General features: G+C 38.8%; 1 non-coding gene across 1 annotated transcript; it reads left to right on the forward strand.

Annotated features, from left to right (window-relative positions):
* Window positions 1–20,919: 20,919 nt before the first annotated feature.
* Window positions 20,920–21,026, forward strand: LOC141602779 (small nucleolar RNA R71). The gene has a single exon (XR_012524688.1). It is a non-coding gene; the product is annotated as a small nucleolar RNA R71 (small nucleolar RNA).
* The last annotated feature ends 3,698 nt before the right edge of the window (window positions 21,027–24,724 follow it).

The following is a 24,724-nucleotide window of genomic DNA, read 5'->3' on the forward strand; positions in this document are numbered from 1 at the left end:
AAGGTAGGGTTTCCCCTACTCAGTTACTGTTGATTGATTAAGATTGTGTTTGTTTTGTAATTGTTGTTATCTGCTGATCATCGGAGTATGGGTGTTCTAGTGACGGTGGTGATGTGGTTGTGTTGTGACGGTTGTGGTATTGTGACAGCTGTGATGTTGTGGTGTGTGTGATTATGATGGAGTCACTTGCGGGAGTGGCTTCACACCCTAGTTCGCCCTCTGTGGAACTCGTCACGGGAGGGGATGTGCACATTAAGGGTCAGGGATTGATAGTCGCTCGTTGATGAGCTGGACTTGGTGGGGATGGGCCGCGGTCCCCCACCGGTGGAGTGGATTACCTGTTGCGATGGGTAATCCGGCAGGGCTACACACTTCGGTGTGTAGTCAGTTACTGTGGAGGATGATCAGCCGGTTACATTATTTGTTTGTCTTATCTTGATTATGCAGTAACTGACCCCGTGTTGTTATTTTGTAAAACCTGCGGTGATCCATTCGGGGATGGTGAGCAGATTATGACAGGTAATACAGATGTGTAGCTATGGGACAGTCATGGGGAGTCATCACTTCGAGTCTAGCTTCCGCGGTTACAAATTTAGTTGTCTTTGATTTCAGTCGTATTGAGACCTTATACTTTTATATTTGAGTTGGACTGAGATAATGTAATCGCTAACTCTTTATACTTTAATAAATGTGTTTTTGGATTGTTGATTTTGATATATACTTACCTCGGGCAACCGAGATGGTAACAGCCTTTCATGCTAGGGTAGTCCCTGGTAAGGTACCTTGGTATGAGGGGGTGTTACAGTTGAGCAGATACCAATGGTGGGAGAGTTTCCAAATGTCTTTCCAAATGAGATACCAGGTTTGCCACCGAAGAGGGAGATATATTTCAGTGTTGAGTTGAAACCGGGAACGGGACCAATCTCTAAGGCAGCGTACCGCATGGGTCCTAAGGAGTTGGAGGAGCTGAAGAAACAGCTGGATGATCTGATTGAGAAGCGATACATTAGACTGAGTGTATCACCGTGGGGAGCACCGGTGTTGTTTGTGAAAAAGAAATATGGGAGTTTGAGGTTATGCATCGATTATAGGGAGCTTAACAGAGTTACAGTGAAGAACAAGTATCCTTTGCCGAGGATAGATGATTTGTTTGATCAGTTGAACGGTGTAGCGGTCTTTTCTAAGATCGATTTGAGGTCGGGTTACCATCAGATGAAGATTCGGGAGGAGGACATACCGAAGTCAGCTTTTACATCGAGGTATGGTCACTATGAGTATGTTGTGATGCCGTTTGGGTTGTCTAATGCACCAGCAGTGTTTATGGATTTGATGAACCGGGTCATCAGTCAGTTTTTGGATCGGTTTGTTGTGGTCTTTATCGATGATATCTTAATCTACTCTAAGACTAAGGAGGAGCATGAGGAGCATTTGAGGATAGTGTTGCAGACTTTGCGAGACAATCAGCTGTATGCAAAGTTGTCTAAGTGTGAGTTCTGGTTAGAGGAGGTTGCTTTTCTGGGGCATGTGATTTCAAAGAAGGGTGTTGTTGTGGATCCTACAAATATAGATGCAGTTACTCGATGGGAGGCATCTAAGAATGTGGCGGATATCAGGAGTTTCTTGGGTTTGGCAGGGTACTATCGAAGGTTTGTGAAAGACTTTTCCAAGATAGCCAAACCTATGACAGCTTTGATGAGGAAAGAGAACAGGTTTCGTTGGGATGAAAGTTGTGAGACAGCGTTCCAAACATTAAAGGAGCGTTTGACCACAGCTCCAATCTTAGCATTATCTGAAGGGAGTGAGAACTTTGAAGTGTATACAAATGCTTCAAAGAATGGGTTGGGTTGTGTGTTGATGCAAAATGGGAAAGTGATTGCCTATGCTTCTAGGCAATTGAAACCTTATGATGAGAACTATCCGACACATGATCTAGAGTTGGGTGCAGTTGTGTTTACTCTCAAGATTTGGAGGCACTATCTGTATGGGGCGACCTTTAAGGTGTTTTCAGATCACAAGAGTCTCAAGTACATCTTCACTCAAAAGGAGTTGAACATGAGATAGAGGAGGTGGATGGAGCTGATTAGGGATTATGACATGGATATTATATACCATGAAGGGAAAGCTAATGTGGTTGCAGATGCCTTGAGCAGGAAGAGTGTGCATTCTCTATGCACAGTTATGTCTTTGATGAGGTTGAGAGATAAGGTGAGAAAGATGGGGATACACATGATACAGAAAAGGGATGCTAGGGGAGATTTGACAGTAGAGCCAGACCTTTATGATATTCCCAGGAAACAGGCTTCAGATCCCAAGATTGAGGAGTGGAGAGCTGGAGTAGAGTAAGGGACGGTGTCTAGATTCTCTATTCATACATATGACAGTGTGAGATTTGATGGGAGATGGTGTGTTCCTAGTGATGAGGAGTTGAAAAAGATAATCATGACAGAGGCTCATTGCACACCATATTCGATACATCCAGGCGGTGACAAGTTATATAAAGATTTGAAGAAGATTTTCTGGTGGCCTGGGATGAAGAAGAAAACAGCTGATTTTGTGGCTCGTTGTTCGACATGTCAAAGAGTTAAAGGGGAGCAGCGACGACCACAAGGTAAGATTCAGTCTCTTGAGGTACCTGAGTGGAAGTGGAAGTCCATTTCTATGGATTTTATAGTGAGTTTGCTGAGGAGTCAACAGGGTAATTACATGATATGGGTTATAGTTGACCATCTGACTAAGTCAGCTCACTTTGTGTCGATGGAAGATACTTGGACCAAGATACAGTTAGCTTTGGCTTATAGGAAGCACGTGGTTCGTTTGCATGGGGTGCCTAAAGATATAGTGTCCGATAGAGATGCGAGGTTCATATCACGGTTTTGGAGAGAGTTGTAGAAGATGATGGAGACTACTTTAAAGATGAGTACTGCATTTCATCCTGCGACATATGGCCAGAAAGAGAGGACCATTAAGACTTTAGAGGACATGTTACGAGCTTGTGTTATGGATTTTGGTGGTAGTTGGGAGGAGAGGTTAGATTTGATTGAGTTTTCTTATAACAACAGCTATCACACGAGTATAGGCATTGCACCATTTTAGGCTTTATATGGGAGGAGATGTAGGAGTCCGATTTGCTGGGATGATAGAGCTGAGGCAGTAGTTTTGGGACCACAGATGGTCTAGAAAATGGTTGAACAGGTTAAGCTGATAAGACAAAAGATGATAGCGGCCCAAGATCGACAAAAGAGTTATGTAGATCTACATCGCCGTGACATAGAGTTTCAGGTTGGGGACAAGGTTCTTTTGAAAGTGTCTCCTATGCATGGGGTCATGAGATTTGGGAAGAAAGGGAAGCTGAGCCAGAAGTTTATCGGACCATATGAGATTTTGGATCGTGTGGGTGAGGTTGCTTACCGGTTAGCTTTACCAGCTACGTTGGATAGAGTGCATAATGTGTTTCATGTGTCTCAGCTGCGGAAGTATGTGAGTGATCCTTCACATGTGTTAGAGGTAGAGAACATCGAGCTAGATGAGTCCTTGTCTTACCTTGAGGTGCCGAAACAGATTATTGATCGCAAGGTTAGGAAAACAAGACATGGGGAAACAGTATTGCTTAAGGTTCTTTGGTCTAACCATGAGGTTGAGGAGGCTACTTGGGAGGTGGAAGAGGCTATGAGGGAGCGGTATCCGTCTCTTTTTGATCAGGTATGTGTGGTTACGGGGACGTAACCATGTTTTTTTTAGGGGGTAGGAAATGGTCGCGTAGAGTTTTTGCATGTTTTATGTTGGTTTTAGTACAGTTAGTGTTTGTCTTGAGTCGAGTTGAGTGTTGTTTTGGGAGGTGTGTTTGAGTTTTGTTTTGAGTTGTTTTGAGTTTTGGTTATGTTGTTGCGTTGGAGTGGTGTTAGTGTGTTTTGTTTTGGTTTATGGGTTGAACTTCGGGGACGAAGTTCTTTTTAAGGAGGAAAGACTGTAATACTACGGTTTTATGTGTCTATGGGTACTCTAACGAGTGGGGCTTACTCTGTCGAGTAAGTAGTTTTCCGCGCAAAATAGTAGGCTGCCTGTAGGGTACTCGATCGAGTAAGGGCCACTCGATCGAGTAAGTGACCGAGTAAGTCACTTACTCGATCGAGTAAGTGTGTTTTACGGGTTGATTAGTCGGGTTTTGTTAATGATTCGAGATTAATATAAAAGGGTGGCCATCACTATTTGTAATCACTGTTAATCTTTCTAAAAACCTTTTTGAGAAAAAGAGAAGTTACGTAGTTCGTGTTCTTCGCATTGTTAACAAATCCCAAGGCTAAGAGTGTCGGATTATCTCGTTCTTTACGCCGTTGTGATCGTGGTGTCGAGGGTAATCTTTTTATATAATTTTCATAATGTTTCGTTAAGGTTAGTTAAACCCTAATTGGGTAATATTGGGGGTTTTTGGGTGATTTGTATGATTGTGGTAGTAATTGTATGTATACGTGTTATAGGAGGAGGTTTCGTCGAGCAGAGATTCTGATTAGCTGCTAGACCGTCTGTGGTGTTTGCATTCCAGGTAGGGTTTCCCTACTCAGTTTTGGTTACATAGTGTGTTGGTGATTGTTGTTGTGATTGTTGATTAATTATAATGTTGAATTGGTTTTGGTGATTGTTGATAGTATATTGTTGATTGGTTGTGTAACGGTCTGTGATCTTCGGGGTGTGTCCCTGGCTGAGTGGAGTCGCTTGCGGGAGTGGCTTCACGCCCTTGATTCACCTTCTGTGGAACCCGCCACAGGAGGGATGTACACATTAATGAACATGGTTTATCGCTCGATGGAGATGAGCGGGGCTTAGGTGGGAACGACTGCGGTCCCCCACTGGCGGCGAGGAGTACTTATTGCGATGGGTACTCTGGCAGGGCTACACACTTAAGTGTGTATTCAGATTGTGGAGATGAGATGGAGTTGAGGTGATTGAGTTGTGCTGATTGAGTTGTGCTGATTGAGTTGATTGTAATACTGTTTCATTGCAGCTGTTGTTTAATGTAATCAGTACTGATTCCGTTTAATTGTTTTAAAAACTGTGGTGATCTATTCGGGGATGGTGAGCAGTTGTTGAGCAGGTATGATGGCTTACGCGGGGGATAGCTAGGATGGAGTCATCACGTGGTCTAGAGTCTTCCGCTGTGTCTCGAGCTAGTTGTTTTAGTCGTTTGGTTTTTGGAGAACATTTGTATTTCTTTTTAGCAGTTTTAGATTTTGGGTTGTATCACTTAAACGTATTATTTCTTAAGTACGTTTTGTTATTGTCTATTTGATTATCATTGCCTCAGGTAACCGATATGGTGGCGTTCTCATACCTTAAGTGGTCCTGGTAAGGCACTTGGAGTATTGAGGTGTCACAGAGTACCCCATACTCGATCGAGTACACCTCTATGTACTCGACCGAGTGCCCCGTACTCGATCGAGTAACCCTAATATTTGTTTAGCTTATGATCTTCACCTACTCGGTCGAGTAGGTTGTGCTCGACCTAGTAACCCCTGTTTTGGCCTTATCCTTATCTTTTGACCTCTCTACATATCATATTTATTTCAAAAACGTTCTTTTGCTTCCTTATGCATTGTTTTACATATGTGTTGGTCCTGATGCGTAAGTTACCGGATCCTGTGATGTGGAGAGTACCACCTTACGATGTGTATGATTGTGGGAAGAAAATGTGGTTATGTGTGGTGGCGATAGGTAATAGAAAGAAGAAGTGAAGTTGATGAGTTTAAGGAGGCAATGCGCAAGTTTATGAGGTATGATGAGTAATATAGTCTTGGGCCTATGTAATGTAGTGATATCCGTGTATGGTCGGAGGGGTAATTTAAGTCTGAGAAATGTGAGAATGAAAAGATTTAAATGAGGGATTCAAATTGTGGTAATTTGGGATGTGGAAGGATTTATGGAGGGAGATGGTGATTACTATGTTGATTAAGGATATATGTAATGGAAAGTTGTTATGGAAAAGAATGGTGTTTAGTGAGCTTAGATCGAGTTATGCCGCAATGTGGGTTTGTCTATGGTGGTTGCGTTTGGGGATTTCGATTACTAGGAGGCGGACCTAGTTGTGTAAGTTATTTGGGAAGGTAACGGTATGAGATGAAGTATGATTTATGGAGGGAAATGGTGATTATTATTATATGATGTGACTAATTAGATACAAGACGATAGTCATTATATCTTTAAATTATGTAATAGCTAAATCCCGCGCACTAATTTACTCAATCCCGCGCATTTTTTCCCCTTTATCCGAAAATACCCCTTCCATTTTTCACCCCACTGAGAGAGGAAGGAGAGAGAATGCAAAAACTCAAAAAATGAACCCACCGTGGCGTCAACACACACAACATCGTCACTTCGTCAGATACATACAATCCTAATCTCACTATCACTAATCCTATGGAAATCAGAAGCAACAATGTGATGCGCATATAGATCTAGGATCAAAATGGGGAAAGTAGTAGTAGTTAATCTCAAACCAGGTCAAATCCCTATTTCCGTCGCAAACAACGAAATGTCGAAACGTAAATCCCTTAATTTGATCGCTTTCACTTCGACACTCGTTTAATTGGCGAAGAAGCGGCGGGAATAGTCGCACGTTACCCCGACAAAATTTACGCTTTATTCCGCGACCTTGCATCCAAATCCTACGATTATGCAGACAGATTCACCAAATCGTTTTACCTGCGGTATCGTGGAAGATTTTCACGGCGATCAAGTTGATGGCGGTAAGGTTATGCTCACGATTTTGTTTTATTACGCGCTTGATTTGGCAGAGTTTCATGCGAAAGTACAGGTGGTGGATGTGGTGGTAACGCTGCCGGCTTATTTTGGGAGACCGAGAGGAAGGCGGTTTTGCAGGCGGTTCAACGGGTGGGGTTAGTTGATTAACGAGGATTCGAAGGTGGGTGATTGGTGAGAAATGAGGGGTATATTCGGAATAAAGGAAAAAAATGCGCGGGATTGAGTAAATTGGTGCGCGGGATTTAGCAAGTCCCTTAAATTATACTCTAAATCTTAACTAAAACATGTTGAAATGTGACACTAACTACTTACATGTAGGGGTGGGCATAATCCGGTCCGGACCGGAATCTAGTGGACCGGAACCGGAATTAAAAATTCCGGTCCGGTCTCCAGTCCACTATTTTCCAAGATTCCGGTTTCCGGTCCGGTCCGGTTCGGGACCGGTATTTTCCGGTCCGAACCAGTTTGGACCGGAATGCCCGAAATTATTGTTACTAGATTTTGTGCCCGTACGTTGTACGGGTTATAATATTGACTCGTCTGTAATTGTATCTTCACAATTGAGAAGTTATATTTACTTTCATAACATTAATTTTCTCGTGAGAATGTGAGTATATACAAATACATTGAAATATTTTTTTAGAATATGAGTATATACAAATAAATTAACCTTTTTTTTATGATTTGTGTATATAAAAGTTATAATCACCATGCATGAGTAACTAAATAGTGTTCTGTTTGTAAGTGAGCATGTACAAATGTAGTTTTTTTTGCAGCTGGAAAGGCCTTGACTAATTCAATATTAATACTTATATATTATATATACGGAGTATGTTATATGTTATATTTGAAGAATAATTTGAAATTATTATTATTTTAAATATTTTAAATTACGAAAATAATTGAAAAATCAAGTTTACATATTTTATTAAATTAATATAATTTTTATAAATTCTTCAGTATAAGTATGATAAGTAATATACGGAAATTTCACGTGGTACCCTCGAACTTTTCCATTTTGCACATGGTACCCAACTTTTTAAGTTTGTGTACATTATACCCTCTATGTTTGATTTTTATGCACAACATACCCTTTTTGTCGCTGTAAAAAAACTCAATTGCGCATAACTCCTAGACCGGAATTCTGAATCGACCAATTTTTTTTCCTAAAATGATTATCTCATCATAATCTACGATTCGTGAAAAAAAAATTGTCGACTGACATTTTATACGGTTTTTTTTAACGAAAATCTCAAATCAACCATATCTTCGATCTTAAATTTCCGAATGATCATTTTCGTTTTATCAATCTATAGATCTCGAAGAAATAATCAATTTGAAAAAAAAAATTAATCAATTCCGATTTCTGGTCTATAATTTATGACAAATTGAAAATTTTAAAAACGATAAAAAGGCAAGTTGTGCTTGAAAATCAAATTTCAAGGATATTATGTGCACAAACTTAAAAAGTTGGGTACCACGTGAAAAATGACAAAGTTTGAGGGTACCACGTGAATTTTCCGTTAATTATAATATTATTATTATTGAATATGATTGCTTTTGACAAATAAAATCTACCATACCAATCTATATTTTGACATGTATTCTGATTCTACCTCGGCCCGTGACTCGTATAAGCCCACCCATTTTTAGTCTGACCCGTATTTGAGTTTAACATGTATGAACCGCCTCAGCAGCCGACCCATCCAACCCGTTTGGGTGGTCTAGCAAACCTTGCATCAAATTCATGTGGTAATTATCTAAGTTTTGTAGTCTGACCCGTATTCGAGTTTAACATGTATGAACCGCCTCGGCAGCCGACCCATCCAACTCGTTTGAGGGGTCTACTACTTTTAAAGTTCATATATATACTAATATAACTCTATCATCTTGATCGGATAAAATTTCCATAACTTTGGTGATAGTTCTACAAATAACTTTATCTTATGTAGGATTCAAAAATAAAACTCAATCTTTTTTGTAATTTACTACGGATTATATCTCTTATTTTATTAGCTCAAAAATAATTATCTTCAACTGAGTTTATTATTAAAAATAAAAATCTTGTTTTAAAAAAGGTTGTCTGAAAAGAATCGGTTGAGGCGGTGAAAAGCCAAAGAATTGCATTGCATGCACATACTCAGCGTGCAGGTGGCGAAGAGTAAATCAAACAGCTAATGTAGGCCTTTGGAAGTATACTTCTTATAATACCTTACTAATACTTTGCATATAAAAACTGCATGAAATTCACTTGTAACATACAAAACAGAATCAAAGAACAAGCATTACACATACAAACAAAATGATGAGCAAGTCGTCTAGTAGTACCCTGGATCCGGTGATAGAGCAACCGGACTTAACAGCCGCTCAACCGGACTTAACGGCCGGAAGTTATGATAATAGTGAAAGTAGCATTAGTAACAAAATTGAGCCATGGCCGAGTTGGCCACTACTCGCATTCGGCACTGTACTTGGATTCTACTTATACTTGTCAAACAACTCCTCCAAACAAGACTTTCACCCTTTTGCCTTCAATTTGAAGCTTCTCTTGGTCATAATCCCTGTCTTACTTCTTATCCTCGTCCGCTACCTTGCCAAACCGTCCCCTGGCTCCTATGTCCTTCGAATCCCTCGTCCCCAAGTCGACTCCTTTTACCCTGCTGATGGCTCTACCTGGAGTGTTTCTCTTATTTTGCTTCTGCTACTGCTCCTCGTTTCTTACCATTCCTCGTTCGCTTCTTTTTTCTAATTTCCCCCTCTTATCGTTCTTGTCTACTTGCATGTATAATTGCAGGCTTGTAGCTTTCGCGCACTGTACGCTTTTTTCTTAATATAAATTAGAAATAAAAACCCTTGCTTATACGTGTATATATAGAGAGAAGAGATCTAGTGAGTCCACCTTTTTACATTGAGTCCATAAGTCCTCTTTAGGACCCTTGAAAAGATGGGATGAAAGGCTAAGATTGAAGGGAAAAAGTGGGGGATTAAGGCTAAAATGAGGGATTAGTGCTAATGTAAGACACTCTCTCTCACTACCTCACTAATCAACCCTTAATTTCACTTTATAACCTTTCTTTTTCCACCCACTTCTCTCTCCTATCACACAAATATCATTTCTCTCATCTCTCTATAAACCAAAAAATTCAAAAACCCCAAAAAAAAAGTTCCCTCCTCTCATCCTCACCACCACCGAGGGCACCGACCACACCCACCCTACCCTGCCCCGACCTGTCAGCAACCACGCACCACCTCACCCTCTCCTCCGTCGGCCACCACACACCACCAAAGAACACACACGAGCCAACCACCACCACGCACCATCCCTCCTTCCTCTCCACTCGAACCCCCACCGCCACCACCACCATCACCAACAAAAAAAAACTACGACGGCCACCACTCACACCGGCACCCACACGCCACCCTCCACGCAAAACCAGCCCACAACCCGAAAACCCCTCACCCTTTTCAGATCTCCACCACAAACAATCAGATCTCCAGCCCACAACCCGACCCACCTTTATCGACAACCACCGCAGAACTGTTACCCCGACAACAACCACCAACCCCGTCAACAACCAAACAGCCGACCCACCATTCTTCTTCTCTGTTTTTTTTTTCAGACATTAGATCTGGGTTGGTGTGGCGGTTGGCGGCTGATTGCGACTGGTAATGGTGGTTGATGGTAATGGTAGGTCGTCTGAAAGCCGTTGCCTTGCTGTTTGTATGGCACCGGTGGTGTTCTTAAAAATGGCTTTAAAGTTTTTCCACTCACTTAATTTTTAATGGCTTTCTTAATTTTCTTAAGTTTTTAATGGCTTTCCACTCACATGTCGGTGATTTTGTTTACAGTTTTGGTCGTTTTTCCTACATAAATTACTGTTTCGTGTTTTTCTAGATCTATAAAGTTACACCGTGGTGGTTTCAGATCTGCTTGTTTTTTTTTGTTCTTTTACAGTTACAATCGTTTTTCTTTAAATTTACACTTTTACTTCCTCACATTTACACTTTTTTTTTGAGATCTATACACTGATTTTTATACATTTACACATTTACAAATCATATTATCATAATTTTTATTCTTAGATCTAATAAATATATTTATTATACTCATATTTTCTTACATTTACACTCGTATTTCTTTACATTTACACTCATATTTCTTTACATTTACACGCATTTTTAAGATTTATACTCATATGTCTTTACAATTACACTCATATTTCTTTACATTTACACTCATAATTTTTACATTTACACTCATACTTCTTTACATTTACACTCGTATATTTATACATTTACACTTGTTAAATTTATATAGATTTGCACTCATATATTTTTGTGGATATGAGTTGGTGGTGGAGGACGACGGTGGTGGTGTTTTTTGGTAGTCGGACTACAATTTTACTCGTAAAGGACCAAAGTTACACTTATAAAGGACCAAAGTCACACTCAAAGGACCAAATTTACACTCTAAAACCTTCAAATTTACACTTAAAATACAACATTTACACTCGAAAAACATCACATTTACACTCGTAAAATGTTAAAATTATATAAATTCAAAATTTTCGTCACAAAAAATCAAATTTACACTCTTAAAATATTACATTTACACTCGCAAAACATCAAATTTACACTCGTAAAATGTTAAAATTATAAAAATTCAAAATTTCCGTCACAAAAAATCAAATTTACACTCTTAAAATATTACATTTACACTCGTAAAACATTAAAGTTACACTTGTAAAATGTTAAAATTATATAAATTCAAAATTTCCGTCACAAAAAATCAAATTTACACTCTTAAAATGTTACATTTACACTCGTAAAACATAAAATTTACACTTGTAAAATGTTAAAATTATATAAATTCAAAATTTCGGTCACAAAAAATCAAATTTACACTCTTAAAATATTACATTTACACTTGTAAAACATCAAATTTACACTTGTAAAATGTTAAAATTATATAAATTCAAAATTTCCGCCACAAAAAATCAAATTTACACTCTTAAAATGTTACATTTACACTCGTAAAACATCAAATTTACACTTGTAAAATGTTAAAATTATATAAATTCAAAATTTGTGTCACAAAAAATGTTACATTTACACTCTTAAAATGTTACATTTATACTTGTAAAACATCAAATTTACACTTGTAAAATGTTAAAATTATATAAATTCAAAATTTCCGTCACAAAAAATGAAATTTACACTCTTAAAATATTACATTTACACTCGTAAAATGTTACATTTACACTTGTAAAACTCATACAACATTACATTTACACTCCTGAAATCTGAAACTCAAAACTGATTAATTAGGGGCTAGAGAGAGAAAGAAAAATTAATTAGTGGATAGAAATTTGATTAGTGAAATAATTTTTTTGTTAATTTCAATCTCAACCATCCATTTCAATCCAACCATCCACATTTTTTTCCTTTTCTTTTTAATAGTCCTTAATCCATCCCTTTTCCATCCATCTCAACCATCCATTTTCTCATCCAATGGCCCTTAGAGGGACTTAGGGACTCAATGACATATGATGGACTCATAAGAACTCAACTCTCTCTCTCTCTCTCTCTCTCTCTATATATATATATATATATATATATATATATATATATATATATATATATAGAGAGAGAGAGAGAGAGAGAGAGAGAGAGGAGATCTAATGAGTCCCTTACGTCATTTAAGTCCTGATCGGAGCCATTTGGTGTTCACAATTAAGCATATGTGGTCGTTGGTCAATGGTCGATACAAAACACAATTTATACTTCACAAACAACTCTACAATTAGTAAAGAGGCAAGTAAAGGTCGGATCCCAAGGGACGGGTATTGAAATGAAGATTCTATTGTAACTAGTGGTGTCTAGGGGTGTCACAAATTGGGTTGATGTAGAAGGTCACTAAACTAAAATAGCAATGAAAATAAACTAACAAGGTAAATGAAATAAGGGTGTAAACAATTGATTAAAAGCACTAGGGTGTCATGGGTTCATAGGGGAATCATGGGATATGATCATACAAACATGTTCTCAATTTATAAGCAAGCAATTATTGTTGTGATGGATTGAGTTGGGTTATATCTTACAATCCTAGGAAAGTTTGGGTCCCGGAGCCGAATCTCTTGGATTGTACAACACCTACAAGTCGACTTAATCTTCCCTACTTAACACATGCATGGTCTAACAAGACTCGAGTTGGGTTATGTCTTACAAGTCAAGTTGAAAAGATAGAAGATGATAGTAAATGCAAGGATTCATAGGCTTAGCATTTCATCAAATATAACATGTGCATGTATTAAGATCAAAACAAGCAAGCAAATAAGATATGAAAGCATATTAATTTAAGCATGAATCATTCCCCATGTTGGTTTCCCCTAATCACCCATTAAACCCTAGCCAAGAGACTACTCACTCATTATCATATTGATCATGCTAGGAAGGTTGTCAATCATACTAACATAATGAAACATGATGAATAAATGAAAGTAATTAGCAATAATTAAAAAGGGATTAAGAGATTATACCTACTAATGATTCCAATAATAAAGCAAGAATAATAGAAGTACTTGAATCCTAGATTGAGAGGTTGTCAATCTCCCAATAATAACCCAAATAATCTTCAATTACCCAAAATAAAGTAAGAACAAGAGAGAGATTAAAGAACTAAAACTTGGATTGAAACTTGATTAATATTTGATTACAATATTGAAGAGAGATTTGATTGATATTAACTACACTAATTATTGATGAGAAGAACATGCTCCTCTAATTAGACTAATGGGGTATTTATAGTGAAAATTAGGGAGGATGCATTAGGGTTAACTAAGGGCTAAACTAGTAATTACACTTTTTAAGTTGAGCAAGGAGCCTCCGGGATTATCCGAGAGAAGGGCTTCTCCATTTCGTAGCTTGAAGAACGAAATCGTCTTTGTCTTTGTGATCCGTGCGGCCGGGAGTCGGGACGGCCGGATCTGGGATGGACGATCCGAGCGGATCAAGGAACAAGACGCTCGGATTGGGCATGGGGAATCCGAGCGGATTCCTGGTGAGGACGCTCGGATCGGGCGAGGACGGACGGATTCTCTACAATCCGTTCGGATTGTAGTTCAGCAGCTTTCCTTCTTCTTTTTCTTCCCTTTTCTTCATGAATTCCTTGGGGATTTCCTTGGGGACTCAAGGATCCTTTTCTCAACAATGCTCTTCTACTATGTTATGTACAAAGGCCTTCTAGTCTTGTCTCTCCTTGATGCTTGGTCATTGAATATGATCAATTTAGCCTTGTTTTGCCATGAAAATGCAAGATTCTTACTCCTTTCCTACCAAGGGATCAAAATCTCAAAGAATATGCAAAACAAAGAACTAAAGATAAGAAATGACCCAAATAGGCACTAAAAAGCATAGAAACAATGGTAATTCGGGGGCTAAATATGCGCCAATTATGGTCGCATCAAATATCCCCAAACCGAACCTTTGCTCGTCCCGAGTAAAGAGGTGACAAAGACTAGGACCAATACTAACCTAACCTAATAATAATAGCCGATATGAGACAATTAGCGGGTCTCACTCCGCCCCTTCAACTCACAACAAGACAACCATGAGGTAGGATGCCTTCTTGCAAGGCAAGGTGGGTCTTGCCAAAATGGCGACACATCCAAACATTAAGCACACAAAAACACATAATGGATGCATCTACAAAAAGAATAGCCACTTTCCTCATCTAAGTGGCGGAAATTATCTACAAGGGAAGCAATTCAAGGGTACACAATCCTTCATAGATGCAATTTGTTCAAACTACTAAGCCTAGAAGGATACCAATAAATCACCTCCAAAAGGTGTCAAGCTAGGGTACCTTTGTCCTCAATCGTTAAATGCTTTTGTCAAGAATAGACTCCCTATGGTGTTAGAAACACTGGAGGATCGCGGAATTCCCCCTCTTGCCTAGACAAGAAGAAGGGTCGTCCCCTCTCTACCATGCACAAAAATGGATAAGATGGAAAAGGGATCGATAGTATTTGAGTTTCACTTTGGGAGTTTGCTTTTGTTTTTGTTTTTCCCCCCAATTTCATGTGGCATATAACATTTTGAGAACACTTTCTTGCCATTTCTTTTTTATTTTTGGCATTTCAATACTTGACAACTTTTTGCATTTCTTTTTGAACATTTTCAAAGTCACCCCAATTAGTAACGAGGGTGCCTTGTATTTGAAGCATAGGAGTTCTATTTTTGCTCCTCTTTTCATTTGATGCATTTTTGCAAACTTTCTTTCACTTTTCATTTCATTGAACTCAAATTGATTTCTTTTTGTGCCCATTCCCTTTGATGACAAAAATATATGGTAGAACATGGATGAATGATGGAAGTATGCATGGTTTCAAGGGTCACCTTGGAATAAACGGTAGCCAAGGAGTTATCACACCACAAGGTACTCTTGACTAGGCCTTAATCCATGGGTCAAAGGATACTAGCATGACACATCCTAGGATGTTTTACAAGTATTCTAACAAGCAAAGTCTTAAGAATAAAAAGCATCTACTAGGGCCTATATACACTTGTCAAGCTTCCCAAGTAGACGGTTTCACAAAATTTTTCTAACATGCAACTACATGCCATGATGCAACTAACATATAAACATCCTAATGCAAATGATTCTACCAACTAATATGACATATAAACTAAATGCAATTCCTAGGTTCACATTGTTATACCGCATCAATCAAAATAAAGCCACATAGTCATTAACATAAAGAGGAAAAAGGAGATTGGAAAGATCATACCATGCGGTCTTCAATATCCTCATGTCTCGGATGTGGCGTAGTCAATCAATGTGAAAAAGGATGAACAAACGCAATATATACAAGACAATATATACAAGGGAAATGAACTTGTTTTTGGTTTTTCAATTTTTAAATTTTTATGATTTTTGAATAAAAGTTAAGTGTTAGAATTCCCATCCCCACACTAATATGGGCATTGTCCTCAATGGCCAAAATGATGGAAATTATGCAAAGATGATGCATGATTTTCTATACTAAATGCAATTCTACACTAAACTATACTACATGATGCATGGTTTTTGTTATGACGGAGAGGATAATTTAAATTACCTCCCGTTGCGTATGCATTAACTTCCCCAAACCAAGTAAGACACTATTGCTAATGTCAAAGCATGGGGGAGTTCATGCACATGCAATGCTATGCATGAGACTAGATTGTCATTTTGGATTTTCAAAAATGGGAACAATAAAGAACACCTCAAAGGAACCGAGGTGTGAGTCCTTTGATGTTGCTAGGACTAAACCAACAATGATCAAAATGAAATAAAGTACAAAGAGATATAGACAAACCGTGGGAGAGTAGGAATCTCCAAGGCTAGTCTTCCATCATGCTACTATCACCATCACTTCCCTCATGAGAAGTGGTCACATTGCCACTTTCCTTGGCACTTTCTTCTTTGCTTTCCTCATCACCATCTTCCTCATCATTATCTTCACCAGGCCATCTCTTTCTTCATCTCCACTTGCTTCTTCCTCAATGTTATCATCAAATTCCTCATCATTTCTAACAACCTCATTGCCTTCCACCACGTCCCTTGATGCACCCGGAAATAAGGCTTCTCTATCCGCCCAACTAGGCAAAGGACAAGATGGATCAAGGAGTCCTTGCCTAGCTAGATGTAGGAGGGGAGGATATTGAGCCAAATAAGCATTCTTCCGATCTTCATAAGCTTGCTTGTGCATGGCTTGCATTAGAAGAGTGACATAATCTTTTCCAATTTCAACTCCTTGTGGTGTGAACTCTTCATAAACATAGGGGTAAGGTGGTATAACAATGGAAGAGGAGGGAGTTTCATGATCACCCTTTTGTTGTTGAATGATGTACTCGGCTTCCTTGGATAGGGGAAGTAAATAGTTGGTCCGGTGGACACTAAGACGGCAAATCTTTGCGGGTAAAGTGAATGATCGAGCCTCACTTGTAAGCCACCCATACTTGGTATCAAGGGGATTGTGAGCAACCCACTTAAACTTGTTAATCAAGGTGGACATATCAATAAGATGGCCACCATCCTTAGCCTTGTACTTGCTATCCTTATTGAAATTAGGATCAAAGTGCTTGGCTAGGACCGTGACAAGGCCGCCATTAACAATTACGGTTTGACCCTTCTTCCCACTATCTACATGGAGCCATATATCAACCAATAGCCTCAAAGAATTGTAAGGCTTGGTGTGAATTCTTCCAATATTTAAAGTTGATTCAAGGAGAATAAAATCGAGTCCCGTGAAATGATTGGTGTCTTTCCTAGCAATTATGGTATTTCCCACAACTTTGTGCCATATTCTTATGCCCGGATGATGGACCAAAAGAGCACGACAAGCTTTAAAATCTTCAAATTTCTTCCCGGAGATTGCCTCCCAAAGAGGCTCGGGATCATACTTCCCATATTGCTTATAAAATTTATGTTCATCGCTAAGACCCAAAATTTCACCCAATTAGGAAAGGTAATGCGTCTACTAGTGTTAGCTAAACGAAACTCAATATTTTCCCTATTCTCAACTTTTGTCACTTTTAAAGAACTTAAGAATTCCAAGACAAGGGAGGGGTATGTTACTTCCTTCATTTCAAACAATTTCTTTAAACCCATGGCATTGAAAAAGACTCTTGTTTGTTCAAGAACACCCAACTTCTCTAAAGCATCTTGGCATATGAATTTGGTGGATTGAATTTGTTTCATAGCAAACTTGACAAATGTATTTCTATGGGAATCGGAAATGAATGTTACCTCCGGGTAATGCAAGAGTTGATTAATTACCGGAGTAGAGGGTGATGCTTCCATAGAAATTTGTTGAGGTGGTTGCACTTCCAAGCTTGGTGTTGATACCACCATTGCCAAAGCTTTCTTCATTTGTAGAGCTTTTTGCCTTTGAGAGAGAGTTGTAGTCTTTGGTGCCTTTGCTTTTGCTTTTGTTGCTCCCTTTGTTCTTGCCATTTGATGAGCTAACCAAGAAAAAGATCAAAAATCTTCAATTTGTAGAATGCCCAAATTGATTTTGAAGGTGAAAGGCTTTGCCTTTATGAGAACAAAAATCAATTCAAAGGTGAAGATTTTGTGCTTGGTTTTGATTGTTAATGAAGATGGAGTGATTGATTTGTTATTTGAAAGATGGTTTGATTTGATTTTGGTGAGTTTTGTTGAGGGTTTTTGTTTTTGAGATGGAGAGGATGAGGGTTTTGATGTTATGGGTAGTGTTTATGAGTGAATGAATGAATGAATGAAGGTGGGGTGGGTATTTAAAGAACTCGACAATATTAGGACGCAGGGACAATCCGTGCGGATTAGGCGCAATCCGCTCGGATTCTTGACTTCAAATTTTCAAAAATCCCGCCTAGAGACGGGCGGATTCTCGGGAATCCGCTCGGATTCTTTTTGGATGAGACGGGCGGATTTTTGCGTGAGACGGACGGATTCTTGTCCAGAGATTTTTCTTTGTTTTTCTTCACCGCAAGACGGGCGGATTGTCCACAAGACGGACGGATTCGTGAGACGGGCGTCTTTCCGTAAATCCGCTCGGATTCTTCAACGATCAAGAATTTGCGGTTTTCAGCTCAGCCCAAGAGGGGCGTCTTCTCACAGGACGCTCGGATCTTCTTCGCAGACGGGCGGATTCTCGATAATCCGCTCGGATTGGTCCTTGTGTACACGGATTCAGTTCCATCCGTGCACCAACGCATTCCCTTATCATTCTTTCTTTCTTTCTTTCAAATCTTGTGTTCTTCATTGCGGGGGCACTACTAAGGCATGAATAGCCTAGGCAATTGCCATCCCCACACTAAGGTAAAGCACTACACATCAATTAAAATCATTAGTCCCTCCCTCACTTCTCTCTTTTCATGACAATTATTTTGATCAAAGTAAATAAATCCAAAAATGACAAAAAATGCAATACAAAAAAATTAAATGTAAGTTAGGGAGTTAGAGATATTTACAAGTGGTGGTTTAGGGAGGACTCCACCAAACTCTCATTCTTGATGAGATGTCAAGGGGGCATGTTCAAGGTGTTGTTGATGTTGCTCAACACCTCGAAGAAATAATTAAAAGCTTGTTCATTATTGTGGTAGAGGTCCTCAATAGACCGTGGCCCTTGTTGTTGATCATGATCGATGGCATGCCCAATGTAGGGATTAAAGATCCCTTCAAATTCGTCGTCCCAAAGACCACAAACTTCATTGAGTTGATCATTGAAAATCTCTTGCTTGGATGGAGACAACTCTCCCAATTTCTTCTCTTGGCCAATGAGGCCATCTTCTTCTTCCTTGGTTGATTTTGATGAGCTTTGCAAGCTCTCCTTTTCACAATTCACTTGCTCTTTGAATGGAGAATCTTCAACTTTCTTCCTCCATTGGAGTTCCGATTTCTTCTTTTCATCTTTTCGGCTATAATGATCAATCATGAAACATGGCTCATGCAAACGAGGAGCTCTCATGGTCTTGTCAAGATTAAAAGTTATGCTTTCATCTCCCACTTCTAGAGTGAGCTCTCCATGTTTCACATCAATCACCGCACCCGCGGTGTGTAGGAAAGGTCTTCCTAAGATGATTGGAATGTTGGAATCTTCCTCCATATCAACAATGACAAAGTCCACCGGGATGAAAAACTTCCCAATTCGCATGGGGACATCTTCCCATATCCCTAGCGGTGTCTTCGTCGATCTATCGGCCATTTGAAGAGTGATATTGGTACATTTAAGCTCTCCCATTCCCAACCTTTTACTTACCGAGTACGGCATGACACTCACACTAGCCCCTAGATCACATAAGGCTTTGTTGATCGTTGTGTCGCCAATGGTACACGGTATTGAGAAGCTTCCCGGATCCTTTAACTTTGGAGGTGAACTCCCTTGAAGAATTGCACTACTCACCTTAGTGAAGGCGATAGTCTCAAGTTTCCGGATTGACTTCTTCTTTGTGAGGATATCTTTCATGTACTTTGCATAGGCCGGAACGTGATTGATTAATTCCGTGAAAGGAATTGAGACTTCTAAGTTCTTCACAATTTCCATGAACTTTCCAAGTTGATCATCAAATTTGGGCTTGGCTTGACGACTTGGAAAAGGAAGTCTAATCACAATGGGCTCCTTTTATTTGGCTTTGTCTTCATTTTTCTTTGAGCTTTCTTCTTTTGATGATTCCCCTTCCTTGGGACCTTGCACCACAACTTCATTCTCACTAGCTCTCACAACTTCATCCTCAACTTGCTTCTTCGGTGCCTCATATCTTGTACCACTTCTCAAGTGAATGGCACTAACCGTTTCATGTCTAGGGGGATTACCTTGAGGTGGTAATTGCCCCTTTTGTCTTGTTGAGCTTGAAGATGCTAGTTGGGTCAATTGTGTTTCCAACATCTTGGTGTGAGCTAGAATGTTGTTGATGGTGGTATCCTTTGCTTGGCTATCTTTTTGCATTTGGGTGAAAAATTTTTGTTGATTTTTTTGCATTTGAAGGACCGCTTTTTGGACATCAAAACTTTGGTCATTGTGGTGATTGTATGGATTTTGATTTTGGTAGCCTTGGTTTTGATTGAAAAAGGGTCTTTGATTTTGATTTCTCATGGGTGGTGGAGTGTATGTTGGTTGAGGGTTTTGAACATTTTGGCTTTTGTATGAGAGATTTGGATGGAACTTGGTGTTTTCATTGTAAAAATTTGAATAAGGGGTGCCACTTTTGTAAGCTTGGAAAGCATTGACTTGCTCGGTTGTTCCCCTACATTCACTTGAGTCATGACCCAAGGTTCCACAATTCTCACATATCCCGCTTGGGATTGATGAGGATGCCGTCATGGCATTGACATGATGCTTTGATGATTTTGAGCTTTCCTCAAGCCTAGCCATAGCTTGTTCAAACTTCAAGTTGATTGTGTCAATGTGAGCACTAAGTTGAGCACCCAATTGAGTAACGGTGTCCACTTCATACTTTCCTCCTCTAGTAGCCTTGCGAGGCCTACTATATTGTGAATTATGGACCGCCATTTCCTCAATCTTGTTCCATGTTTGATTGTCATCAACTTCGGTGAACATTCCATTTGATCCCATATTGAGAATGTTCCTTGAATCTTCATATAAACCATTCCAAAATTGTTGCACTAAAAACCATTCGCTAAGTCCATGGTGAGGACATGAGCGACAAATACCTTTGAACCGCTCCCAAGCTTCATACAAAGATTCTTCATCCCTTTGCTTAAAACCCGTAATTTGAGCTCTTAGCATGTTAGTCTTCTCCGGTGGGTAGAATTTTTTGTAGAAAGCTAGAGCTAGCTTCTTCCAAGAATCTATTCCAAGGGTGGCCTTATCAAGGCCCTTCAGCCATTGCTTTGCGGTGCCGATTAACGAAAAAGGAAATAAGACCCATCTTATTTGGTCTTGAGTCACGCCCGTTTGAGAGATAGCTTCACAATAATCACAAAATGTTTCCATATGAGAATGAGGGTCCTCACTAGGCATTCCCCCGAATTGGCTCCTCTCAACTAGTTGAATGAAGGCGGACTTGGCAATGAAGTTTCCGGTAAGATGTTGTGGGGTAGGAGTACCATTTGGTAGATCCTCCTCGGTGGGTATAGAGTGTGACGAGAATTTAGGCATTGTAGGTGGATTTTGTGTGGTATTGTTTAATGGGTTCTCTTCTCCTTCTATTGCGAAAGGATTGACAAACTCACTAGTGGGTTGAACAACTTCACCAACACCTCCCAAATTCCTCCTAACAAGTCTCCTATTATTCGTCAAGGTTCTTTCGATTTCACGGTCAAAAGGTAACAAATCTCTTTGTAACCTTCTAGACATGCAAAATATCAAACAACTAGAAAACAATTAGAACAAACCTTGAGGAGTTTTACTTCCCAAGGTGAAAAAGACACAACTAAAAACAATAAAAGAAATCTTAAATCAATTAAACACCGTCCCAGGCAACGGCGCCATTTTTGATCGGAGCCATTTGGTGTTCACAATTAAGCATATGTGGTCGTTGGTCAATGGTCGATACAAAACACAATTTATACTTCACAAACAACTCTACAATTAGTAAAGAGGCAAGTAAAGGTCGGATCCCAAGGGACGGGTATTGAAATGAAGATTCTATTGTAACTAGTGGTGTCTAGGGGTGTCACAAATTGGGTTGATGTAGAAGGTCACTAAACTAAAATAGCAATGAAAATAAACTAACAAGGTAAATGAAATAAGGGTGTAAACAATTGATTAAAAGCACTAGGGTGTCATGGGTTCATAGGGGAATCATGGGATATGATCATACAAACATGTTCTCAATTTATAAGCAAGCAATTATTGTTGTGATGGATTGAATTGGGTTATATCTTACAATCCTAGGAAAGTTTGGGTCCCGGAGCCGAATCTCTTGGATTGTACAACACCTACAAGTCGACTTAATCTTCCCTACTTAACACATGCATGGTCTAACAAGACTCGAGTTGGGTTATGTCTTACAAGTCAAGTTGAAAAGATAGAAGATGATAGTAAATGCAAGGATTCATAGGCTTAGCATTTCATCAAATATAACATGTGCATGTATTAAGATCAAAACAAGCAAGCAAATAAGATATGAAAGCATATTAATTTAAGCATGAATCATTCCCCATGTTGGTTTCCCTAATCACCCATTAAACCCTAGCCAAGAGACTACTCACTCATTATCATATTGATCATGCTAGGAAGGTTGTCAATCATACTAACATAATGAAACATGATGAATAAATGAAAGTAATTAGCAATAATTAAAAAGGGATTAAGAGATTATACCTACTAATGATTCCAATAATAAAGCAAGAATAATAGAAGTACTTGAATCCTAGATTGAGAGGTTGTCAATCTCCCAATAATAACCCAAATAATCTTCAATTACCCAAAATAAAGTAAGAACAAGAGAGAGATTAAAGAACTAAAACTTGGATTGAAACTTGATTAATATTTGATTACAATATTGAAGAGAGATTTGATTGATATTAACTACACTAATTATTGATGAGAAGAACATGCTCCTCTAATTAGACTAATGGGGTATTTATAGTGAAAATTAGGGAGGATGCATTAGGGTTAACTAAGGGCTAAACTAGTAATTACACTTTTTAAGTTGAGCAAGGAGCCTCCGGGATTATCCGAGAGAAGGGCTTCTCCATTTCGTAGCTTGAAGAACGAAATCAGTGTCGTGGTCTTTGTGATCCGTGCGGCCGGGAGTCGGGACGGCCGGATCTGGGATGGACGATCCGAGCGGATCAAGGAACAAGACGCTCGGATTGGGCATGGGGAATCCGAGCGGATTCCTGGTGAGGACGCTCTGATCGGGCGAGGACGGACGGATTCTCTACAATCCGTTCGGATTGTAGTTCAGCAGCTTTCCTTCTTCTTTTTCTTCCCTTTTCTTCATGAATTCCTTGGGGATTTCCTTGGGGACTCAAGGATCCTTTTCTCAACAATGCTCTTCTACTATGTTATGTACAAAGGCCTTCTAGTCTTGTCTCTCCTTGATGCTTGGTCATTGAATATGATCAATTTAGCCTTGTTTTGCCATGAAAATGCAAGATTCTTACTCCTTTCCTACCAAGGGATCAAAATCTCAAAGAATATGCAAAACAAAGAACTAAAGATAAGAAATGACCCAAATAGGCACTAAAAAGCATAGAAACAATGGTAATTCGGGGGCTAAATATGCGCCAATTATGGTCGCATCAAGTCCTTAAGTCCTTATAAGGACCCTTAGATGGACAACATCTAAGGTGGAGATTGTTTACAAAATATAGGCTAAAAAAAAGGAAAAGCTTGGCTAGGAAAGAGGACAACATTTCCTGCAAATTGTCCTTACCAATGATCATTTCCTGCGGACAAAAGGATATATCCTTTGTGCTATGTTTACACTCCCCACATTCTTCCTTCCTTAACACACTTATTTCCAACTTTATTCTTTCTTTCTTCTCTCTAAAACTGGGTTCTTCCATCTGAAAACGAAGTTTTTAGCTAAAGTTCTCTCTAAATCATGCAAATCAGCGTAAACATGCAAATAATAGATGGCATCAATGGTATTTCTTCATTTTATTCATTGTTTTCAGTCACGTTTTAATATTTTCAGTTGAATAGGATGGATGAAGGTAATGATAAATTTTGCATGTCATCGAATTTGTTCATTCTTGTTTTTATTATTTGTTACTAGGTTTGAAATGAAGATTGTTAGAAGTAAATCTTCATGCTGGGTTTTCATTAATTTGAGTTTTGAGTTGCATCAACGCATTCTGACAACATTTACATGAACACTTTTGCTATAGTTTTACATTTACACTTTTTATTGTTATATTTTTTATGTGAGTTAGCATTCTGACAACATTTACACTTTTGTTGACATTTACACTTTTAAAGCATCACATTTACACTGCATTCCTGCTGACATTTACACTTTTGGTGTACTTTTACTTACACTTTTGGTGTACTTTTACATTTACACTTTTTAATTGTTATAGTCACCTTTGGATTTTTATTGTTATATTTTTTATGTGAGTTAGCATTCTGACAACATTTACACTTTTGTTACATTTACACTTTCAGACCATCACATTTACACTTCGTTTCTGCTGACATTTACACTTACACATTTGGATGTTTACTTTTGCTATAGTTTTACATTTACACTTTTTAATTGTTATAGTCAAGCATTCAGAAAACATTTACACTTTTGTTGACATTTACACTTTTAAAGCATCACATTTACACTGCATTTCTGCTGACATTTACACTTTTGCTGACATTTACACTTTCAGAACATCACATTTACACTTCGTTTCTGCTGACATTTACACTTACACTTTTGGATGTTTACTTTTGCTATAGTTTTACATTTACACTTTTTAATTGTTATAGTCACCTTTTAATTGTTATTATTATAGTTTTAATTTGAGTTAGCATTCTGAAAA

Source organism: Silene latifolia, chromosome 9 (genome assembly GCF_048544455.1).
Source record: "Silene latifolia isolate original U9 population chromosome 9, ASM4854445v1, whole genome shotgun sequence".
Classification (NCBI taxonomy): domain Eukaryota; kingdom Viridiplantae; phylum Streptophyta; class Magnoliopsida; order Caryophyllales; family Caryophyllaceae; genus Silene; species Silene latifolia.